This window comes from Helianthus annuus, chromosome 12, assembly GCF_002127325.2.
Source record: "Helianthus annuus cultivar XRQ/B chromosome 12, HanXRQr2.0-SUNRISE, whole genome shotgun sequence".
In the NCBI taxonomy this organism is placed as follows: Eukaryota; Viridiplantae; Streptophyta; class Magnoliopsida; order Asterales; family Asteraceae; genus Helianthus; species Helianthus annuus.
In genome coordinates, this window is record NC_035444.2 from 127,655,846 (window position 1) to 127,681,393 (window position 25,548).

Sequence of the window (25,548 nt, forward strand, 5' to 3'; positions counted from 1 at the left end):
CAAATCCGGTGAAGTTTACGACGCAAGGAACGCAAAGTTGTGAGTTCATGCTCCCCCTTTTCTTTAACTGTTTTTGTTTTACACTTCGGGGGTGAAATACATGTCACAAATTGAATATTGTTTGCATATGTTATGATGGGTACAAAAACATTCAAGTGAAACATTCCAGACCATGTCTCGAATAGGGTACCATAAGCACCATTAATCAACGTATACATTCAGACCGCGGAACAAAAGGTTAGATCTAATGGGTTTCAGGCAACCCCACTCTTGGCCTACTTCTACCAATGAGTGCTTCTGTGTCTCAGTCAAGTCGACAAAAATGCCTAGGTTTGGTGGCTTCCTATGTCGTGACATATGTTAGTGGCCTTGCAAACCACTAGCAAAACTCACACATTCAAACAGTCATAGTACCCAGTTATACATACGTTTTACGAGTTACATTCAAACATTCATTCATTCTACCAGTTTTATACTATGTTTTCATTCAAGGATATTAAACATTCAAAAACAATCACTGCATGAATTCACACCAACATTATGTTGATGTTTTTTCAAAACTCACATGTATTTCAGGTAACTAAAGGTGGATGTGCGCGTGGTCCTACGCATGCTCGTGGATGTCGCTTTGTTTATCGTTAAATAAAGTTGTAACTTTTAAGACAATATGCTATCATGTGTTGTAAACACTTGACTTATGTTTTCGGTAATGTAATGTTTAAAGTTATTTTCGAGCATATAGTATGTTTACCTTTCGTATGCAATGAGAACCTTTCATGATCACACCTCGTGCTTCCGCCGCAGAAAGGGGTGTGACAGATTGGTATCAGAGCTACGATTGTAGTGAACCAGGATTCCTTCTCGAGTCTAGTCTACAATCTCTAGGATCCTATCACGAAAACAATTTTTTCAAAGAGTTTTCATTGCATAAAACATCCCGTGACATCCACTGCCTGAAACTGTTTACATGAGTCTAGAAAGGACACTACGAGACTTAGGGTGCAGGAGTAGCACTTGTCTTAACTGAGAAATTACTTGCAATTATGTGTGATAATTAGCATGTACTAGAAGTAGGATGTCACAAGTATATGTGACTTTACCTGAAAGCAATGGCCCATCCGAAGGAAGAAATACGAGGATGAAACGAACTGTGCAGACTGTGCAAGGAGTTACGTAATTATGGATGCATACATAATTATGGAATTCAGTGCACAGAAACCACAGCAAGTCTCGTCACGTATAGATTCCCTCAGTGCAAGCCTACTATGTACTCTGTTGGAGTAATAATTGTTTGATGTCACTTATGTGGTATATATACCTGTGAATATATATGCTACTAATGTCTAGGGTGATGATATCAAGCAAATGTTTAACCCTGTTGTGTTATGTTCTGCCAGAACATGGCACCCAGGAGAGCTGTGAATGCTCGCAATGATAATAAACCTCCTCCTCCCCCACTGCCAAGAACTGCTGAAGAACTGAACGCCCTACTGGAAGAGAGAATCTCTGCTGCTATCGTCCAGTACGAGGCGAACCGTACCCAAGACAGTGGAGGGCCAAGCAATGCTAGGCGTAACGGGATGGAGATTCGTCAGGAGGAAACGCAGCCCAAGGTAACCTTAAGACAATTTGCTAGGCATGGAGAAATTTATGAACGGCCCTTGCTTCATTATTTCTTCAATTGCTCATATGTGAATTGGTTGGGTTAATTAGAGGCTGCACACTAGAACTTGGTGAACGAAGATTTAGCATTGACCTCTTACCTATTCAATTGGGTAGCTTCGATGTGGTAGTCGGAATGGACTGGTTGTCCAAGAACAAAGCTGAAGTTATTTGCCATCAGAAAATCATTCGCATCCCTTTGGCGAATGATGAAACCCTCATCGTACATGGAGAAAGACGAGACGCGCCTCTGCAAATCATCAGCTGCATAAAAGCACAGAAGTGCTTAAGGAAAGGATGTGTCGCTTTCCTGGCACATGTTGTAGATAAAAAGGCTGAGGAGCCGAAACTCGAAGATATTCCTGTGGTGAAGGAATTCCCGGATGTTTTTCCCGAAGACCTGCCAGGACTACCTCCGCAACGACAAGTCGAATTCCGTATAGACTTGGTTCCAGGAGCCGCACCTGTAGCCAAGGCACCCTATCGACTTGCACCATCCGAGATGCAAGAATTGTCTACACAACTTCAGGAGTTGTTAGATAAAGGATTCATAAGGCCAAGCTTCTCGCCCTGGGGAGCTCCAGTATTGTTCGTGAAGAAGAAGGATGGAACTCTACGAATGTGCATCGATTACAGAGAACTGAACAAACTCACTATCAAGAATCGGTACCCACTACCGAGGATTGATGACTTATTTGATCAGTTGCAAGGATCAAGCTACTATTCCAAGATCGACCTTCGATCTGGATATCATCAGTTAAGGATACAAGAAGAAAGCGTACCAAAGACTGCATTCAGAACACGCTATGGACATTACGAGTTTCTTGTGATGCCATTCGGGCTGACGAATGCACCAGCAGCCTTTATGGATCTGATGAACCGCGTATGCAAACCATATCTCGATAAATTCGTGATTGTAATTATCGACGATATCCTGATCTACTCTCGGACGAAAGAAGAGCATGAGCAACACCTCAGGACCATTCTAGAGCTACTGAAGAAAGAGAAAGTATTCGCAAAGTTCTCAAAGTGCGAATTCTGGATTCGCGAAGTACAATTTCTTGGTCACGTTGTGAATGAGAAGGGCATTCATGTAGACCCGTCCAAGATAGAAGCAATAAAGAATTGGGAAGGTCCCAAAACCCCAACTGAAGTTCGCCAATTTTTGGGCTTAGCGGGCTACTATAGGAGATTCATCGAGAATTTCTCGAAAATAGCTCAGCCGCTAACTGCCCTTACGCAGAAAGACAAGAAGTATGACTGGGGTGTTAAACAGGAGGAAGCTTTTCAGCTACTCAAAAGCAAGCTATGCGATGCACCAATATTGTCACTACCCGAAGACACGGAAGACTTCGTGGTATACTGCGACGCTTCGCGACAAGGCTTGGGTTGCGTGCTCATGCAACGCCAAAAAGTCATCGCTTACGCGTCAAGGCAACTGAAGGTGCACGAAAGAAATTATACCACTCATGACCTGGAACTGGGCGCAGTGGTATTCGCCTTGAAAATCTGGCGACACTATCTATATAGTACTCGATGTACAATCTTCACAGATCACAAAAGCCTGCAACACATATTTGATCAGAAGGAATTGAATATGCGCCAGCGGCGATGGGTCAAGCTGCTAAATGATTACGACTGTGAGACTAAGTACCACCCAGGAAAGGCAAACATTGTAGCAGACGCATTGAGCCGAAAAGAAAGGGGTAAGACCCTAAGAGTTCGAGCGTTAGAAATGACCATTCGAACGAACCTCACTGCACGCATTCGTGATGCACAACAAGAAGCTCTTAAAGGAGAGAACCGCAAAGCTGAATACCTCCGAGGTGCATTGAAGTACATGGCGCCAAATGAAGAGGGAGCCTTATACTTCCAGAAGCGTATTTGGGTTCCACTCTATGGTGGCATACGAGAAGTCATCCTTAATGAAGCCCACAAATCGAGATATTCGATCCACCCATGATCGGACAAGATGTATCAAGACTTGAAAGAGTACTATTGGTGGCCGAGACTCAAAAGCGATGTTGCTGTCTATGTTGGAAAATGCCTAACCTGTGCTAAGGTTAAGGCCGAATATCAAAAACCGTCCGGTCTACTACAACAACCAGAGATTCCCGTGTGGAAGTGGGAACAAATCTCGATGGACTTCATAACGAAATTACCCAGGACCCCGAGAGGGCACGACATGATATGGGTAATAATTGATCGGTTGACGAAATCTGTGCATTTCCTACCAGTCCTAGAAAAGGATAGCACTGGAAAGCTTGCAGAAATATACTTAAGAGAAATTGTGGCACGTCACGGAGTGCCTATCTCAATCATTTCAGACAGAGATGGACGCTTTGTCTCAAGAATCTGGCAATCATTTCAGGAAGCCTTTGGATCTCAGTTAGATCTAAGCACGGCATTCCATCCGCAAACAGACGGCCAGAGCGAACGGACTATACAAACGTTAGAAGATATGCTTCGCGCATGTGTCATGGATCTAGGCGGCAGCTGGGATACTCACCTACCCTTAGTTGAGTTTTCCTACAATAACAGTTATCATACAAGCATAAAGGCCGCGCCGTTCGAAGCTCTGTATGGCCGCAAGTGTCGATCGCCCTTATGTTGGGCAGATGCCGGAGATAAACGTATGGTTGGTCCTGAACTCGTTCAAGAGACAACCGACAAGATTGCGCAGATCCGAGAGCGCATTAAGGCGGCTCGAGATCGACAAAAGAGCTACGCTGATCCGAAAAGAAAATCAGTAGAATTCGAGGTGCGAGACAAAGTGTTGTTAAAGGTCTCACCTTGGAAGGGCGTAGTCAGATTTGGAAAGCGTGGAAAGCTGAATCCACGATACATCGGACCATTCAGAATATTGAAAAGAATTGGTACCGTGGCATACAAGTTGGAGTTACCGGAAGAACTTAATGGAGTACATGATACGTTTCATGTATCCAACCTGAAGAAGAGTCCAACACAAGAAAACGTGATCATCCCAATGGATGAAGTGCATATTGATGAAGCCCTCTGATTTACAGAACAACCCGTTGAGGTTACCGACTGGAAGGTCAACAAGACCAGGAGGAGCAGTGTGAAGCTTGTCAAAGTACGTTGGAACTCTAAGCACGGACCCGAGTACACGTGGGAACGTGAAGACCAGTTCAAAGAAAAGTATCCCCACCTATTCAAAGAGACTCCTGCAAGGGTTAGTCCATCCTGAATTTCGGGACGAAATTCTTTTAACGGGGGGAGACTGTGACAACTGGCACCAAACTGGTAACTTCCGTACACTTTAATTATTACTTAATAACTACAATTATGTGCTTAATTGTCAACAATGTCTGAACACGTGTTAAACAAGTGAATTCATGCACGTTGTATACTACAAAATATTGCCTTATGCATAAACGAGAGCGTTGCGTCAAAAAAAAATACTAAGTAAACTCACCGGTAAGACACAATGTGTCAACAGAACTGCAGAAAGCAGTCAGACATTAGAATGGAGGCCTAGGTGTAGGTCCTACGACAAGAATACATTAAAACCCAAGAATACATATAAGGGTTTAATTTATAGATATTGCGAAAGCAAAAATAAGCACTAAAAGCACCCGAAACACACTTTAAGAGCAGAACTAATTACGACAAAACTGCGAAACGAACGTTGATGGCCGCCCGGATAATATTTAATCCCACAAATATTCTGTTATGATTAAAATTTAATTTTAATAAGGTTCATGTTGAAAAAAAATAAGTTAAAACGCTTAAAAACGTTATTTTTTTTCATGTTTAAGCGCGTACCGTGTGTTCCTACGCGACACAGTGCTTACACTGCAAAACGCAGACAACGCAAAAAACCTAGGAATATGCTAGGAATATTCCAGGAATATACCAGGAATATGCTAGGAATATGCTAGGAATATTCCAGAAATATGCCAGCAATATGCTACGAATATGCTAGGAATATTCCAGGAATATGCGAGGAATATGCTAGGAATATTCCAGGAATATGCCAGGAATATGCTAGGAATATTCAAGGAATATGCTAGGAATATGCTAGGAATATTCCAGGAATATGCCAGGAATATGCTAGGAATATTCTAGGAATATGCCAGGAATATGCTAGGAATATGCCATATGGAATGTCTATAAATACCTTGAGATGGCACATTAGACAATTCACCACCCAACACCATAAAACTACTCTCTCCTCTCCCTCAAAAACTTTCGGCCAAACACCCCTTGATCATCCATCATATTTTTCGATTTTGTTCTTCACATTCCAACATCATACAAGTGTCAAGTGTCACGCATAAGAAGGCTTGGTACATTCGGAGATCGAAGGACCTCATCCTCTAGCTTTTATCCACTTCATTTGCGCTTAGATTCCTCCCTAGCCTCGAGCTAGTGGTATGTTACTTAATACACCTTCTTGAACTATTTTGAAGTGGTTAATGTGATGTGTAATGATTAAAACTCGAAATCTTACAAAATGGTTCATTAAAGTCTACTAAAAACATGAAAAACGATGGTTAAAAGCTCACTAGTTGTGTAAATGTTGTAGTAATTGAAATTTGTGATTATTTAGACCCGATCTATGTTGTGGTAGCTCGGATCATCGTTTAACCCGGTTTGGTCGTGATCATGAATCATGACATAAGGTTGTTTTGAATGAAACAAGGGTTAAAGGGTGAAGCTCTACCACATACGAATCATGAACTTGTGTAAAAGCGTTTTACTTGTGAAATAGTGTTTAAAACTAGCCGATCTATGTATCTACAAGTGGTATTTTCAAAAGACCAAGCGTCAAAAGAAATCACATGTTCTAAACCGGATCTTACACAAACAAAAGTGATTTTTGTGAACAAACAAGTGTGTGGACACTTGTGTAACAAAAGTTTTTAGCAAAGAAATAATTTTCGTAAAAACTGACTAGAAGTTGTGAAACTTCATATTCTTTAAAAATAAGGTTTTTAAGAAATCAAACTTATTTATAAAGATAACAAGACTTACTAAATGTGCTAGTAAGTTACTACACAATTTTGGTAAGTATTCAAGTTCATGAAATGGGGAAAATTAGTGATTGTTGTTGATGATTATTGTTGATAATTGTTGTTGATGATTGTTGACGATTTAAAAGAAAATAAACACATGTTTTGAAAACATGGGAAACCTCCATTTTTAGGGGAAACTCTGTCAAAATTTTTATAAATCTTGACACTTAGAAAAATATAAGTTTTTGAGAAACTTATTCCCTAAAAATGTATTTAAGAGTATTACCAAGGTTTCCCTAATTTTTGGTGATAAGAAATGAGGATTTCTTCAAGCATAAAAAGGGATATAAGTATGCATTTTTGAAAGAAAAATATATATATTATTTATCACCAACTTTTGTGCTAAGTGTATACCATATGTGTTATACATGCTAGCGTATTAAGACGTAAAAAAATACACTAAATACTCATGAGGAGTATAAACATGAAGATACACATACAATATACTAGACACATAATTCGGGTGCAAAGTACAAAACACAAAAGACTTATATTTATTTGTGAGAAAATAATATAAGTAAGACATTTAGTTAAAATATAAAATATTTTTAACACAAGAAAATATACACAAAAGTGAGTGACTGAACTTGTGCGACGCAAGTCTAGTGACTAACGATAAGAAAACGCGTATAGGTTACGACGTTAATTAAACAAATCCGGTGAAGTTTACGACGCAAGGAACGCAAAGTTGTGAGTTCATGCTCCCCCTTTTCTTTAACTGTTTTTGTTTTACACTTCGGGGGTGAAATACATGTCACAAATTGAATATTGTTTGCATATGTTATGATGGGTACAAAAACATTCAAGTGAAACATTCCAGACCATGTCTCGAATAGGGTACCATAAGCACCATTAATCAACGTATACATTCAGACCGCGGAACAAAAGGTTAGATCTAATGGGTTTCAGGCAACCCCACTCTTGGCCTACTTCTACCAATGAGTGCTTCTGTGTCTCAGTCAAGTCGACAAAAATGCCTAGGTTTGGTGGCTTCCTATGTCGTGACATATTTTAGTGGCCTTGCAAACCACTAGCAAAACTCACACATTCAAACAGTCATAGTACCCAGTTATACATACGTTTTACGAGTTACATTCAAACATTCATTCATTCTACCAGTTTTATACTATGTTTTCATTCAAGGATATTAAACATTCAAAAACAATCACTGCATGAATTCACACCAACATTATGTTGATGTTTTTCCAAAACTCACATGTATTTCAGGTAACTAAAGGTGGATGTACGCGTGGTCCTACGCATGCTCGTGGATGTCGCTTTGTTTATCGTTAAATAAAGTTGTAACTTTTAAGACAATATGCTATCATGTGTTGTAAACACTTGACTTATGTTTTCGGTAATGTAATGTTTAAAGTTATTTTCGAGCATATAGTATGTTTACCTTTCGTATGCAATGAGAACCTTTCATGATCACACCTCGTGCTTCCGCCGCAGAAAGGGGTGTGACATTATCCTTTGGGATCATCCCCAGTTATCCTTTGGGCTTGTCCCCAGTTACTAACTTATCTTTTATATTGGCTTAGTCCCAAGTTATATTCCATTTTTCAGGTTTTCGAAGTTAAACAAATAAGGATCCTTAATCCTTATTATCCATTAAAATCTCATCTAAGGTTATCTTGATTAAAGGTTAGGATCCTAACTTGGATCCTCAGGTATGATCCTTGACTATTTTGATTATACCCATTATTCTGAACAACCCTTACACTTTGACAACTAAACCTATGATCCTTGAAATAAATTGCTTTGAAAATTTGCAATGATAGGATATTTGATCTAGGATCATATCCTAAATTTATTAAACATGATCCGCTCAACTTTTGTTACTCTAACAAAATTATTTCTAAAACAATTGGAAAACAAGAAGAATAATAAAGGATAACAAAACAAGATAAGCCAGAAAGATTAAGGTTATTTTATTAACAAAAGGATCTTAAACCCTTTCAAAAAAGTTGTCAAAATCGCCAACCCACGTTTCTACCAGCAAAACGTGGCCCGTCCACATGGGTTGGCAAAGGGTGTCCATTGTCTATGCGGTCATAGCAGGTGCAGGAAAGTAAAAGCGACAGGATCACAAAGGCTTCATCCCCCAAACAGAGGATCCCTCCACCATTTGCGATCCTACCTATTGTCCAAAGGATCCAGGATCCTTAACCCTAAAAACTATTGTTCAAAGTTACAAACCGTCATTGTTCCAAAACATCACAACCACAAAAAACCACTACCAAATTTTAAAAGATTGGGCTCCGGCTATGTCTAGAAATTTCCATCATTGCCCAATCCTGCAGCTCAAACCTTCGCTGCACCGTCACCACCAGCTCCACTTGCTTCCCCCTGATCCTTGCCAACATCACCGCTTTCAAGCAATGGGATCTCCTCAGCCTCCTCATCATCCTCCAACTCTGCCAGCCTTGCCTTCCAGCCTTCCACGTCCCATGTGCCCTTGTCGAAGGAAGGATCCTGAGCCTCCGCAGCCATCTGCAGCTGGATCTTATACATGGTTATCGCAGCAGAGATCTTGGCATCCTGGGTAATGTCATGCTTCTCATAATCAAAATTGATCAGCATCCTGGCAGCTTTATCCTTGGTGGCCCGGAGCTCCTTCTCAAGATCAGCAATCTTGAGATCCTTCAGCACACCCATCTGTTGGAGGTCGGCAATTTGGCGGTCTTGATCCTCAACGTGGCCAATATGTGTTTCTATTTCAGCAAGTTTCTGCAGAAAGGAAAAAAAAAAGTAAGTTCAGGGCCAGGTGATCCTCAAAGAAGCAGGCAGGATATACAGGCAGGATATACAGGCAGGATCTTCGAGCAGGATATTCAAGTAGGATAGCCAACAGGGGCAATGATCCTTACTTCATTAACGTAATCAAGAAACTGCTGGCGGAGCAGGGGGAATCCTTGAAGATCCTCAGAAGTCTTTCTCTTCTTTCCCTTACCCCTAATAGGAGCTTTAAGGGCTGAAGCAGAGGGACTAGCAGCAGGGGTCTTCTTCCTTGAAGGCTTGACATTGGCGAGTTCATCAATACCAAACTTGGTGGCAGACTTGACAGATTTCCCAGCGCCTACACAATCAAAACAAGATAAGTACTTTAACAAATTTAAAAATCCTACATAGAACTACTTTTTTAATGAGGATACTTACTTAACATTGTGGCAGATGCGGAGGATACTTCCTGTGAATCTAGAATGGCAACTTGAAAACTTCTGGTCTTAGGATCAAGCTTTTTGAAGGCTAGAACTCTCTCTCTTGCAGCAGGAGTTAACTTGAGATGAGCAACAGATATAGCTGCACAAAAGACAAAGAAGACATTAGTGATCCTCATCATAAGGAACAAGTCTGATGGTGATCCTTCCAGGATCCTCTATCCTACCATGAGTAGCCCACTCCTTGGGCAGATCCTTCCCATTAGGGATGGTATCCCTCCTAACAAAGAAGAATCGTCGCTTCCAATTTGTATCATTCTTGGTGACCTTAAGAACAGGGTGATCCTCCCCAGCTTTCCGTTTCAACAAGTATCGACAGGAACCAAACGTGGTAAGATCATATAGCTCAGCCAGCTCCGACATCCCTAAGTCAATCCCCTCCTGCTCGATGATCCTCTCAAGGGTATACAGAACCCTCCAGATCATCGGCATGGCTTGGATATAAGACATGCCGGTCAGGGAAAAGAAGGATTGGGTGAAAGCTGGAAAAGGATACAAATATCCTATGGTAAACGGAGTCATAGGAAAGGCTGCCCATGTGTCAGAAATAAAATCGCTTAGAGCGGTGGGAGTGAAAGACTTGAAGATGGTATCCGCCGGAAAGCAGTGACGGATCCTATCGATGTGAGCATCGGTGAAGCAACACCTCTCAGTAGGAGAGTCCTTAATAATCCCTTGACCTTTCAAGGGGCTGTTCTTCTTGTGATCCTTGTGAGGGGAATTCCGAAGCAACATATTCAGAGAAGAATAGAAACAGAGGAGCAGAAAAACAGAGTAAGAGAAGGAAGAAAGAAAAGAGGAGAATACCTGATCGATCTTCGGACGAGATTATAAAGGGAGTATATCTTGAATTTAAATGCAAATTGATCCTAACCCTATCTCCTATTTATAATCATGATCTGCAGGATTGTCACGTCTATGACGTAAGGGTTGCAACGGCTTGTCCGAGTTTAACGGCTAGTTATCCGAATCATTCGTTGCAGATAAGATCAAAGCAAAATATAACTCATTTATTTACAAAATCACTCCTTATATTTTGGGGGCAATTGTTAGGGCTGGATTTTTATAATACATGATCCTTACATGTGATCCTAACCAATGATCCTTATTTCTTTGGCAGATAGTGCTCCTCAGCAGAGTTTCAGGATCAGGATCACGGACCATCATAGGATCCTCATGCTAACAGTTGCTTTCATTGAATTTAATGTTATTTTGCAGGGACATCTAGCAGGATCCGCTCTTAGCATCACAATCAAAGGACGCGTCTTTACAACTATAGCATGTGCTTAATCGGAGATGGACGTTGTGAAGGATATGGAAACTTGGCATGATTTAAGGGCGATAATTTAGGCTAGATTTGCTTTTATTTCTAAAGGGGTAATGAGCTGATTATTAGTCTTTTTACCTAAAATAGGCCACCTACACTTGTATATATAACACTCTTCCCCATTCGGAAGACACACAACACAATTGTCACACGCTTAGACACACATTACGATAGTGATCCTTGTACTCAGCTAATTATCATCCGAAGTTGTAACCATATTTTGATATATTGAAGTTGGTAATCGGTAGTTGCCATCACCCGAGGTTTTTTTATGCCGGAGATCATTCATTGATCAAGGGCTTTTTCCTCGTATAAATCCTTGTGTCACTTGCATATTTCTTATCAAAGTGATCCTTTACTTTTTCAACAAACCAAGCATCATTCCCCGTTTACTTAGAGTTTGGTTGCATTATCCTTGTGTGATTTTTGACCAAAACAGTAGGCGCCGTCTTCCTTGTGTTCTAATCGTTGCCTGGAGCCGCATAAGGCTTCAGCCCTGACGTTTTCGGGTTTTAATGCTTCTATCTGAGCAGTTCGTATCTGTGCAGGAAGACTGGACTGAATAGTGAGCTGCAAAGCTCGTACGCGTCTAGGTAAAGTGTCTTTTTGACTGAGGGCGTCAGCCACAACATTGGCTTTGCCTGGATGGTATTTGATGGCGCATTCATAATCATTCAGTAGTTCGACCCATCTTCGTTGACGCATGTTCAAATCCTTTTGCTTAAGAATATGCTCGAGACTCCTGTGATCGGTGTAAATTGTGCACTTGGTACCGTACAGGTAGTGTCGCCATATTTTTAGCGCGAAAACAACAGCTCCCAGCTCTAAATCGTGCGTCGTGTAATTCCGTTCGTGAACCTTGAGTTGACGAGAAGCGTAGGCTATAACTTTATCCCGTTGCATCAATACACACCCAAGTCCCTGTATCGATGCGTCACAATAGACCACGAAATCATCCGTGCCCTCTGGCAATGAGAGGATAGGTGCGCTGCAAAGCCTATCCTTTAGGTACTGGAAAGCGGTTTCCAGAGAGTCTCCCCAGCGGTAGGTGACACCCTTCTGTGTCAGTAGTGTGAGTGGTTGCGCGATCTTGGAGAAGTCTTTGATGAATCGCCTGTTGTAACCCGCCAAACCCAAGAATTGGCGTATTTCCGTCGGTGTACGCGGTGCAGGCCAGTTCCTGATCGAATCTACCTTGGATGGGTCAACATGAATCCCATCTCTGTTCACCACATGGCCTAAGAAGTGGACTTCACGAAGCCAGAAGTCGCATTTAGAAAACTTGGCGTACAATTGCTCCTTTCAAAGAAGTTCCAAAATCAATCGTAAATGCTGCTCGTGTTCCTCCTGACTCTTGGAGTAAATCAGAATGTCGTCGACGGATACAATCACAAGCTTATCTAGGTAGGGCTTGTACACTCTATTCATAAGGTCCATGAAGACTGCCGGTGCGTTTGTTAACCCGAGTAGCATGACAAGAAACTCATAGTGGCCGTAACGAGTTCTGAAAGCATGTTCTGAACACGTCCTCAACCCGGACTCTCAGCTGGTGGTAACCTGGCCTCAGGTCCATCTTGGAGTGGTAGCTTGACCCTTTACAACTGGTCGAATAGATCATCAATTCGTGGAAGAGGATGGCGGCTCTCCACTATCACTTTGTTGAGTTCCTCGATAATCGTAACACATGTTGAGTAACTTCTCTTCTTGCGTATAACGGGGGCTCCTTAAAGTGAAGCACGAGTCAAAAAAAATTTTGGAGTTGATTAGGCAGTTCCTGCAACCTTCCTGGTGCATGGTAGTAAGATATACCAATAACGAGGGTTACTTCTAGCATGATACTAGTCTGACATCCCACCTGTCGATGTGTAGATAAACCTGACAGTTCTTCAGGTAACATTTAGGGAGAAGTCACGAATAATTGGTGGATCCTCGATCCTCCTTTCCTTAGTCTTGACATCCGTGCTGAGGGTTATCGTTGCTGGGTAATCCTTCCGTAGACACTTCTGGTCCTTCTTGCTGAAATGAAGTTAACCGTTGTGCCACTCTGACACACTGCAGTAGGTAATGTTTCTCCGCACAAAGTTTTCTTCTCACTGAGTGTATGCATACGATACCTGGGTAGCCAATCCACACGGCTACCGCATCAAATCTATCAAGGGTAGCAGAAGAAGGGTCGACGTTGATCACTTGTCCCACAAGGTCGAGTTTGCATTCCCACACCCATATCAGGTTTCAAAAGGCTCGCCATCTGCCGTTTCCATAGCAGGTTCGGTTTCGAGATGTACCAGGGTTGAGCCGAACTGTGACGAAGTGGTTTATTACTAAGGGCACGAAGGCCACCATGTTGTTACAATCTTAGCGTTGTCCACACCAATCCTAAATGTCCATCGCGAGTACCACATCCAGTGTTGTTGCTACTACTACCAGAGTTCCCAAAACTGTCATTGTTCCTTGGGTTGATGACGTTTTAACTTAATCCGTGCTGAGATCGGTAGGGGTTTACGCTCATCCTCCGGCCCGTCGTCGTTGCGTGTGGTTCGAGTAGTTCACCGTCTGAGGCGAGAGTATTGCAGAAGTGATCACGCTTCGGGACCGGAGACGTCAATCCATGAGTTTCAATAAACGAGAAGGAGTAGGAAAGGTATCGTTCAATCATTCGACGCGAGGACATCCAACTCAGGGACGTTCGTATAAGCACCTAACATTCTACACGGTTCGCTAGGTGTTCTGATGGGTGTTCGGGTAACACTCGACAGCATCGAGTTTCGAAAGAATCCAACGATAAATGAGAAGTTTGCGTTTAAGTTTGAGTAGGGAGACAATTACTGCTATGGCCCCTATAGGTTGGTTATGTTTCACACTGATCAAATAACGGGACAGAACCCCTTTTCCACTTGTTAAGCCTTACTGGGACTCACATGCACCCCACAATATTATTATGTGTGCACCCACAATAATATTGTGATTTGCATGTTCATCTCAGCTCCTCTTAACTCATGTCAAATGGTTCCCCAAACTCGAGTAGATTTCAAAGAGTATCAAGTAGTGTAAGTTATGAAGGTTTAGGGAATGACCACCCTATCGGTTTCTTATTACGTGAAAATGTACATGAATTCGTATCGTGGTGCTAAGCGTGCAATCATATGCAATATCGTATGTAGGTGTTCACTAGTTATGTAGTACAATGAGTATAAGATAGACGAACCTTGCAAATCTGGAGCTGAGTGTCATGGTCGTATTCTCGTTTTCAGAATTGGCCGGTTATAGTCTGGTTTTACAAAAACAGTTTCCTTTTTTTTAAAACCAAGTTCACTATAACCAATGGCTCTGATACCAATCTGTCACACCCCCAAAATCCACATGCGGAGTACCACCGCTTGGAGGCGTGACTGACCAGGATCTTAACCATCAATCACATTGAACTCATAAGTATAGGTGAATAATACTTTCATTTATAAACAACAAGTGTTACGATATCACAATATTTCACAATTTACAGCGAAAGCTTATTTAACTCAATGAGTGTTTATAAAACCACATGTAAGTTCTTAGTTCTTGTGTTGCGTTTCCATGAGTCTCGACCCATGACCACTCCAGCTTCCCAGACTGCAAGTTCCTTGGATATGCACCTATAAGCCTGCAAGGCATGTAATAGAGAGTCAACAACTAGTTGAGCGAGTTCACAGTTAATAGTTCAGTAATAGTATAGTGTGAGTAGTAGTATGTTCGTTCGTTATGTCATGTATCGTTTTGGTTTCCCATCGCGGCCTCCCAGGCAGGTATGCGAAGATTAGGGGATGTTTTTCCCAAGTGTTCTAGACTAGGTTTATTTGTATCGCGGCCTCCCAGGCAGGTGTGCGAAGATTAGTACATTTAGTTCGCGGCCTTCCTATGGCAGGTGTGCGAAGTCAGTCACAATATCGCGGCCAACCCTTGGCAGGTGTGCGAAGATCAGTTCAATAAGTGTTACTAGTCTAGCCGTATCTTATCGTTAGGTTCTACCATCTGAGTATATACAATAAGTCATCCAATCCCATTCCCACCCGGGAACCCCATGCCTCGGCTGTGTGAACTCACCTTGGTTTGCTCGGTATGCTAAGTTATGTGCTCGAAATTAATCAATCAACTCCTATAGTATGCACGTATATTCAATCAGTACATGTTGGTAAAGTTTCACATGTAATTTAGATCACTAAGTGTACTGGATGGTTAACATCATGTAACGCGCACACAGTTAATCAAGTTCACATAATTTACACTTCCTGTAATAGATTTCCCAGTCTCCTCTAACAAGAGTATTCATTAACAGTCATGGTAAGTTTAACAGTGTTAACAGGATTAATTAACCAACAGAGTTAACTAGCCAATATTGTTGCATACTAACAGAGTTATTAACTAACGGAATTAATCATCTTAACTTAGCTGAGTTAACAGAGTTAACAGGCTTGACCGAGTTACCCACTTAACCTACTCAACATGATTGGCATACTTAGCATATTTAACATACCTTAGTTAACATACATGACATACTTGACATAGTAAATGCTTAACAGGGTTAACCATCTAACCGAAATAAATAAGTTAATTGAATTTTACGGAGCTAACAATGTTAATAACTTGGCCGATTTAATTGTCACAGTATTCAACAAAACGTATATGTGGCGAAAACACCTAGGGCGAAAACACTAGTGCCGAAATCCCCTATATTGGCGAAATCACCTTTGGTTTTCGTCGGGCATAAGGTGTGACGAAAACACCTTGTGTTTTCGTCTGACTCTTGTGTTTTCGTGGTCCTTGTGTTTTCGCTGGCAACATCATCATCATCAACAGCAGTTACGAACAATCCTAGAAATCATATAACAGTTTCAACTCTTGCAACATACAGTTATTCAATCATATCAATTCATGCAAATCAAGAACCCTATCACTAATCATAACAACAGCAATCATAACATTTATCAGGAACCCTTTTATGCATTCAGCAATAGCTTAACATATCACCTAATCAAACACTGTTAACAAGTTAACATGCTTTCAGATCCTGATCACTTTCGCATCATTCAAGATTAATCATTCAATCATAATAACCCTAGAACTCTAGGTCACACCAGGTTTCGCATACAATAATTAATATAACTGATCATGTCATGCATAATAACCTCCAAGCATCATAAACATCCATATAGAACTATCGTTAATTTAACTGTGGAAAACACTAACCGAACAAAGAATGATCAAACAAATGATCTAACTTCGAATGAGAGGAGGGCTGCCGTCGACTTGAGGGTGAGAGTTAGGGTTTGACGATTAAAACGTTTACGTAAAGGTTGAGGCAAAGATATAGTGGATCGCTACTGGGCCAAAGGCCCACCTTGATTTCGTTGGCTTAAAGGTGGACGAAAACACTTAATGTGTTTTCATCCAAGAGTGTTTTCGTGAGGAAAGGATTTCGGGTGGGGGTGTTTTCGTGGATTCCATGCTTGTTGCTTTTAAATTTCTCAAACACAATATTAATACCACACATTATTATTAACATGCATGCTTATATTGCACATCAATATATATAACACACTCGTAAGGCACACCATATATACATATAAATCACAAAGCGATTCAACATAACACAAGCATGTACAGTTGTGAAACAAACAAGTCGTGTAAACAAACAATCTAAACAATTAACGTGCAATAAATGCGAAGATGGAATCTTGGAAACTTGAGTTGTCACATTCACCAACCAGCTGAATTTTTGCATCCTATATCCTCCTCTTGGCGATTTATGAGATGGGGTATGGATATAGTTGGTAAGCTCCCCAAGGCACCTGGTGGAAAAGTGTTCATGCTCGCTATGACTGATTACTTCTCCAAGTGGATAGAGGCTGAAGCTTTTGCCCAAGTCAGAGAAAAGGAAGTTATATCCTTAATTAAAAGAAATATTATTACTAGATTTGGTATCCCTTCTGAGATTATATGTGATAATGGTTCCCAATTTATTGGGGGCAGAACTACTAACTTTTGTGACAGCTGGGGGATCAAGATGATAACATCAACACCAGTCAACCCACAAGCTAATGGTCAGGCAGAATCATCCAATAAGATCATCATCAACAATTTGAAGAAGAAGCTTGGATCCAAGAAAGGGAAATGGGCAGAAGAGTTACCTTATGTGGTTTGGGCTGATAGGACAACCCCTAAGAGTGCTACAGGCCAGACTCCATTCTCTTTGGTATTTGGGGCAGAATCAGTGATCCCTACAGAAATGGTGGTCCCAACTGCTAGAACAAGTATTCGTGATCCTGAGGAAAATGATGAAAACTTGGTTCAAGACCTAGATACTATAGAAGAAATAAGGGATCTGGCTAGGATAAGGATGGCCAGTTATCAACAAAGAATGGCTGGTGCTTACAACAAAAATGTCAGGATCAGGAAGTTCCAAGTTGGTGATATGGTACTAAGGAAAGCATTTCAGAATACCACCAATCCTGCTGATGGAAAGCTGGCACCAAAGTGGGAAGGACCTTATTTGATTGAAGCTGAGGCAGGAAAGGGGGCATATCGATTGCTAACAATGGAAGGTGATTTGCTACCTAGAGCCTGGAATGCTGTCCATTTGAAGAAATACTTCATGTGAGCAGAACCCGTGATCCTCACATCATAAGTATCCTTGAAGGATCCTTAGAGCACAGATGATCCTTACTTCGGTAACATTCTAATCTCAAACTATTTCATTTCCTTACTTTCTAACATAAAGATAAGGATCCTGTATCCTTTATCCACCTCTCACGTGATTCTAAGTTTTGAAAGTTCAGGTATCCTTAGCAAAAGAATGGTTTTCTACAAAAGCAACCAGTCACTTGGGTTTGACCCCAGTTATTTGGGCTTGACCCCAGTTCCGCCTGTAGCGCATGATGATCCTGGTATAGTTCATGGCAATGGGACCAGTACTCGCTTTAGGGGCTGATAATTCCATTGTACTGGCTATACCTAGGATCCTACGTATAATGGTAGACGTACCATACATCCGTTCCTAAGGTTTCTAACGTTTTCACGTTAGCTAAGGTTTTGGCATTTTCATGCCACTAAGTTTGGATAGTCGCCAGTTAGGGCCATACTCCAGTTTACACATGATCCTTGGGCTTGTCCCCAGTTATCCTTGGGCTTGTCCCCAGTTGCTAACTTTTATCTTATGTTGGCTTAGTCCCAAATTATATTCTCTTTCAGGTCTTTGAAGTTAAACAACCAAGGATCCTTGATCCTTACTTCTTACTAAGGTTTGCCTTATAGTTATCCTGGTTATGATAATAAGGAGTAGGATCCTAACTTGGATCCTCAGGTATGATCCTTCACTATTTTAATTTTGTTCCTTGCTTATTAGAATAACCCTTGTACTTTGACAACTAAACATATGATCCTTGAAATATACTACTTTTTAGAATTTTTTAACTGTAGGATATTTGATCCTGGATCATATCCTAAATATTTTTTCACTTTTTCTTACTTAGACAAGTGTAAATCACAACAATTGCAAATTAAAAGGATGTACAAGGATATCAACACATGATAAGCCAAAAAAGATTAAAGTTATTTTATTAACAAAGGATTAACCTTCAAAAGTTGTCAAAATTGCCAACCCACGTTTCTACCAGCAAAACGTGGCCCGTCCACATGGGTTGGCAACGGGTGTCCATTGTTTGTGCGGTCATAGCATGGAGGTAATAAAAGGCGGCAGGATCACAATGGCTTCATCCCCAAACAGAGGATCCCACCACCATTTGTAATCCTACCTATTGTCTAAAGGATCCTGGATCCTTAACCCTAAAGCTATTGTTCAAGTACAAACCAACAATTGTTCAACAAAAACTACCATCAAAACTAAAAAATTGGGCTCCGGCTATGTCAAGAAGTGTCCATCATTGCCCAATCATGCAGCCTACACCTTCGCTGCGTCACCACCTCCAGCTCCACTTGCTTCACCACCATGATCCTTGCCACTGCTTCCAGCCTCGATCGTTAGGATCTCTTCAGCCTCCTCCTCATCATCCAGCTCAGCCAGCCTTGCCTTCCAGCCTTCTACATCCTAGTTGCTCCTGTCAAAGTCAGGATCCTGAGCTTCCAAGGCCATCTGCAGTTTGGTCTTATACATCGCTATGGCAGCAGAGACTTTGGCATCCTGGGTGATCTCATGCTTCTCGTAGTCAGCATTAATTAGCACCTTGGCCGTCTCATTTTTGGCATTCTGGAGGTCTTTTTGGAGGTCGGCAATCTTGAGATCCTTGAGCAGTGCAACTTGTTGGAGGTCAGCAATCTTCCTATCCTGCTCCTCAACGTTCCCCACATAATCTTCAATCTCAGCAAATTTCTGCAAAGAGGATAAAGAACAGTTCAGGACCAGGTGATTCTCAAATAAGCAGGATACACAAGCCGGGACAGTGATCCTTACATCGTTGAAGTACTCGAGGAATTGGTGGCGGATCAGAGACAGGCCTTGTAGATCCTCAGCTTCAGAGGCTTTTCTTTTCTTGCCTCCCCTTCCTTTGGAGGGTGCCTTGGGGATTGAAGCGGTTGGGCTGGCAGGAAGCTTTTTCTTGGAGGATCGGACGTTATCCAGATCGGTCACACTGAACTTAGAAGTAGATTTGGAAGCTTTTCCAGCACCTGCACAATCAAAGCAAGATAAGTATCCTTATCCTATTTCTATTTAACTATTTATTTAAACTTTTAAACAGGATACTTACTTGACATGGTGACTGAGCCTGAGGATACCTCTTGTGAATCCTGGGTGATTGTCTTGAATGATCTGGTTTCAGGACCAAGTCTTCTAAAAGCAGCGAGTCGTTCCTCAGTGACAGGAGATGCTATAAGATGTGAGAGAGTAACAGCTGCATGACAAAGAACAAAAGGGTATTAGTGATCCTTATACAAAAAGAAGACTGTCTGGTGATCCTTCTCAGGATCCTCTATCCTACCATGGGTGGCCCATTTTCTTGGTAGATCCTTTCCATTGGGGATAGAATCCCTTTGAACGAAGAAGAAACGCCGTTTCCAGTTGGTGTCATTCTTGGTGGCTTTAAAAATTGGGTGTTCTTCACCAGGCTTACGTTTGAACAAGTATCGGTGGGATCCAAAGGTAGTGAGATCATACATCTCGGCCAGCTCTGACATTTCTAGGTCAATCCCCTCCTGCTCAATGATCCTCTCAAGGGTATGCAAAACCCTCCAGATCATTGGCATAGCTTGGATATAAGAAATGCCAGTAAGAGAGAAGAAGGATTGGGTGAAGGCCGGAAAGGGATAGGTATAGCCTATGGTGAACGGTGTAACAGGAAAGGCAACCCAATTTTCAGAAACATGATCACTCAGGGCAGTGGGATCAAAGGATTTAAATACGGTGTTCGATGGGAAGCAATAGCGGATTCTATCGATCTGTGGATCAGTGAAACAACAACGTTCCTTTGCGGAATCTTTGATGATTCCTTGACTTTTTAGAGGGCTGTTTTCCTGGTGATCCTTAGCGGGAGAGTTCCGGAGCAGCATTTTCGGCAAGATGATGATGAAAGAAGTAAAACAGAGTAAGAGAAGGAAGAAGAGGAAAAGAGAATACCTGATTGATCTTCGGATGAGAATATAAAGGGAGTTTCTCTAAGATTTAAATGCAAATTGATCCTATCTCTAACTCCTATTTATAATCATGATCTTGCAGGGTAGTCACTTCTATGACGTCAGGATTGCAACGGATAGTTTGATTTAAACGGCTATATATCCGTTAGTTAATTGCGGATAAGATCAACAAAATATAACTCATTTATTTTACATAATTACTCCTTATATTTTGGGGGCAATTGTTAGGGGAGGATTTCCTAATGACATGTGATCCTCATGTGTTATCCTGTTTAGTGATCCTTACTTCTGTGACAGATAGTGATCCTCAGAAGTGTTTCAGGATCAGGATCATGGATCATCCTAAGGATCCTTATACTAACGATTGTTCACTTTGAATTCGGTATTGTTTTGCAGGAGTAACAGCTTGGAGTTAGTCTTGGCAACGTCCCTGAAGATTATTCCACGGTTATTCCGCACGTGCTTGACTGAAAATGGACGTTATGGAGTCGTGGGAAGGCTTGCATGAATTGCGGGATGTTAGTTAGCATAGTTAACTTCTATTTTTAAAGGGGTAGCGAGCTAGTTTTTAGAACACTTGGCTAATTTTGGCTACACACACTCGTACAACTGCACTCAACAGCTTACGGCAAAACACTTAGCAATTTTCACACATTTCTACACGATACACTATAGTGATCCTTGTACCTAGCTTGCTATCATCCAAAGTTGTAAAGAATTATTGTTTAATTTGAGTTGGTGATCGGTAGTTTCCATCACCCGAGGTTTTTTATGCCGGAGATCATTCATTGATTTAAGGGCTTTTTCCTCGTATAAATCATTGTGTCACCTATGCAATACATTTCTGAGTGATACTCATTGTTGTTTACCAATTCAAGCATCATACCCCGTAACAGAGAGTTTGGTTGCATTATCCTTGTCTAATTTTCGACCAAAACACTTGCTATGACTGATTACTTCTCCAAGTGGATAGAGGCTGAAGCTTTTGCCCAAGTCAGAGAAAAGGAAGTTATATCCTTCATTAAAAGAAATATTATTACTAGATTTGGTATTCCTTCTGAGATTATATGTGATAATGGTTCCCAATTTATTGGGGGCAGAACTACTAACTTTTATGATAGCCGGGGGATTAAGATGATAACATCAACACCAGTCCACCCACAAGCTAATGGTCAGGCAGAATCATCTAATAAGATCATCATCAACAATTTGAAGAAGAAGCTTGGATCCAGGAAAGGGAAATGGGCAGAAGAGTTACCTTATGTGCTTTGGGCTGATAGGACAACCCCCAAGAATGCTACAGGCCAGACTCCATTCTCTTTGGTATTTGGGGCAGAATCAGTGATCCCTACAGAAATGGTGGTCCCAACTGCTAGAACAAGTATTCGTGATCCTGAGAAAAATGATGAAAACTTGGTTCAAGACCTGGATACTATAGAAGAAATAAGGGATCTGGCTAGGATAAGGATGGCCAGTTATCAACAAAGAATGGCTGGGGCTAACAACAAAAATGTCAGGATCAGAAAGTTCCAAATTGGTGACATGGTGTTAAGGAAAGCATTTCAAAATACCACCAATCCTGCTGATGGAAAGTTGGTACCAAAATGGGAAGGACCTTACTTGATGGAAGCTGAGGCAGGAAAGGGGGCATATCGATTGCTAACAATGGAAGGTGATTTGCTACCTAGAGCCTGGAATGCTATCCATTTGAAGAGATACTTCATGTGAGCAGAACCCGTGATCCTCACATCATAAGTATCCTTGAAGGATCCTTGGAGCACAAATGATCCTTACTTTGGTAACATTCTAATCTCAAACTATTTCATTTCCTTACTTTCTCACATAAGGATAAGGATCTTGTATCCTCTATCCACCTTTCACGTGATTCTGAGTTTTGAAGGTTCAGGTATCCTTAGCAAAAGGATGGTTATCCACAAAAGCAACCAGTTATTTGGGCTTGACCCCAGTTCCGCCTGTAGCGCATGATGATCCTAGTATAGTTCATGGCAGTGGGACCAGTACTCGCTTTAGGGGCTGATAATTTCATTGTACTGGCTATACCTAGGATCCTACGTATAATGGTAGACGTACCATACATCCGTTCCTAAGGTTTATAACGTTTTCACGTTAGCTAAGGTTTTGGCATTTTCATGCCACTAAGTTTGGATAGTCACCAGTTAGGGCCATACTCCAGTTTACACACGGTCCTTGGGCTTGTCCCCAGTTATCCTTGGGCTTGTCCCCATTTATCCTTTGGGTTTGCCCCAGTTGCTAACTTTTATATTGGCTTAGTCCCAAGTCATCAAGGATCCTTGATCCTTACTTCTTACTAAGGTTTGTCTTATGGTTATCCTGGCTATGGTATTAAGGACTAGGATCCTAACTTGGATCCTCAGGTATGATCCTTAACTATTTTGATTTTATTCATTGATAATTTGAATAACCCTTGTACTTTGACAACTGAACTTACAATCCTTAAAATATACTACTTTTTGGAATTTTTCAACTATAGGATATTTGATCCTGGATCATATCCTAAATATTTTATATCTAATTTGTTCAACTTTTCTTATTCAGACAAGTGTATATCAAAACAATTGAAAATTAAAAGGATATACAAGGATAACAACACATGATAAGCCAAAAAAAAAAAGATTAAAATTATTTTATTAACAAAGGATTCACCATCAAAAGTTGTCAAAATTGCCAACCCACGTTTCTACCAGCAAAACGTGGCCCGTCCACATGGGTTGGCAACGGGTGTCCATTGTTTGTGCGGTCATAGCATGCAGGTGATAAAAGGCGGCAGGATCACAATGGCTTCATCCCCCAAACAGATGATCCCTCCACCATTTGTAATCCTACCTATTGTCCAAAGGATCCTGGATCCTTAACCCTAAACCTATTGTTCAAGTACAAACCAACCATTGTTCAACAAAAACTACCATCAAACCTAAAAAATTGGGCTCCGGTTATGTCTAGAAGTGTCCGTCATTGCCCAATCATGCAGCCTACACCCTCGCTGCATCACCATCCCCAGCTCCACCAGCTTCACCACCATGATCCTTGCCACTGCCTCCAGCCTCGATCGTCAGGATCTCCTCAGCCTCCTCCTCGTCATCCAGCTCAGCCAGCCTTGCCTTCAAGCCTTCCACATCCAAGGTGCTCCTATCGAAGTCAGGATCCTGAGCTTCCAAGGCCATCTGCAATTTGGTATTATACATAGCTATGGCAGCAGAGACTTTAGCATCCTGGGTGATCTCATGCTTCTCGTAATCAGCATTGATTAACACCTTGGCCGTCTCATTTTTGGCATTCTGGAGGTCTTTTTGGAGGTCGGCAATCTTAAGATCCTTGAGCAGTGCAACTTGTTGGAGGTCAGCAATCTTCCAATCCTGCTCCTCAACGTTCCCCACATAATCTTCAATCTCAGCAAATTTCTGCAAAGAGGATAAAGAATAGTTCAAGACCAGGTGATCCTCAAACAAGCAGGATATATAAGCAGGGACAGTGATCCTTACATCGTTGAAGTACTCAAGGAATTGGTGGCGGATCAGAGACAGACCTTGCAGATCCTCAGCCTCGGAGGCTTTTCTTTTCTTGCCTCCCCTTCCTTTGGAGGGTGCCTTGGGGATTGAAGCAGTTGGGCTAGTAGGAAGCTTTTTCTTGGTGGATCGCACGTTATCCAAATCGGTCACGCTGAACTTGGAGGTAGATCGTAAAGCTTTTCCAGCACCTGCACAATCAAAGCAAGATAAGTATCCTTATCCTATTTATGTATAACTATTTATTCAAATCTTTAACTATACAAAAAACAGGATACTTACTTGACATTGTGACTGAGCCTGAGGATACCTCTTGTGAATCCTGGGTGATTGTCTTGAATGACCTTGTTTCAGGACTGAGTCTTCTAAAGGCAGCAAGCCTTTCTTTGGTAGCAGGAGACGGTATGAGGTGTGAGACAGTAACAGCTGCATAACAAAAAACAAAAGGGTGTTAGTGATCCTTATATAAATAGAAGACTGTCTGGTGATCCTTCTCAGGATCCTCTATCCTAACATGGGTGGCCCATTTCCTTGTAGATCCTTTCCATTGGGGATAGAATCTCTTTTGACGAAGAAGAAACGCCGTTTCCAGTTGGTGTCGTTCTTGGTGGCTTTAAAAATTGGGAGTTCTTCACCAGGCTTACGTTTGAACAAGTATCGGTGGGATCCAAAGGTAGTGAGATCATACATCTCGGCCAGCTCTGACATTCCTAGGTCAATCCCCTCCTCCTCAATGATCCTCTCAAGGGTACACAAAACCCTCCAGATCATTGGCATAGCTTGGATATAAGAAATACCAGTAAGAGAGAAGAAGGATTGGGTAAAGGCTGGAAAAGGATAGGTATAGCCTATGGTGAACGGGGTAACAGGAAAGGCAGCCCAAGTTTCAAAAACATGATCACTCAAAGCAGTGGGATCAAAGGATTTGAATACGGTGTTCGCTGGGAAGCAATAACGGATTCTATCGATCTGTGGATCAGTGAAACACCAGCGTTCTTTTGCGGAATCTTTGATGATCCCTTGACTTTTCAGAGGGCTGTTCTTCTGGTGATCCTTAGCGGGAGAATTCCGGAGCATCATTTTCGACAAGATGATGATAAAAGAAGTAAAACAGAGTAAGAAAAGGAAGAAGA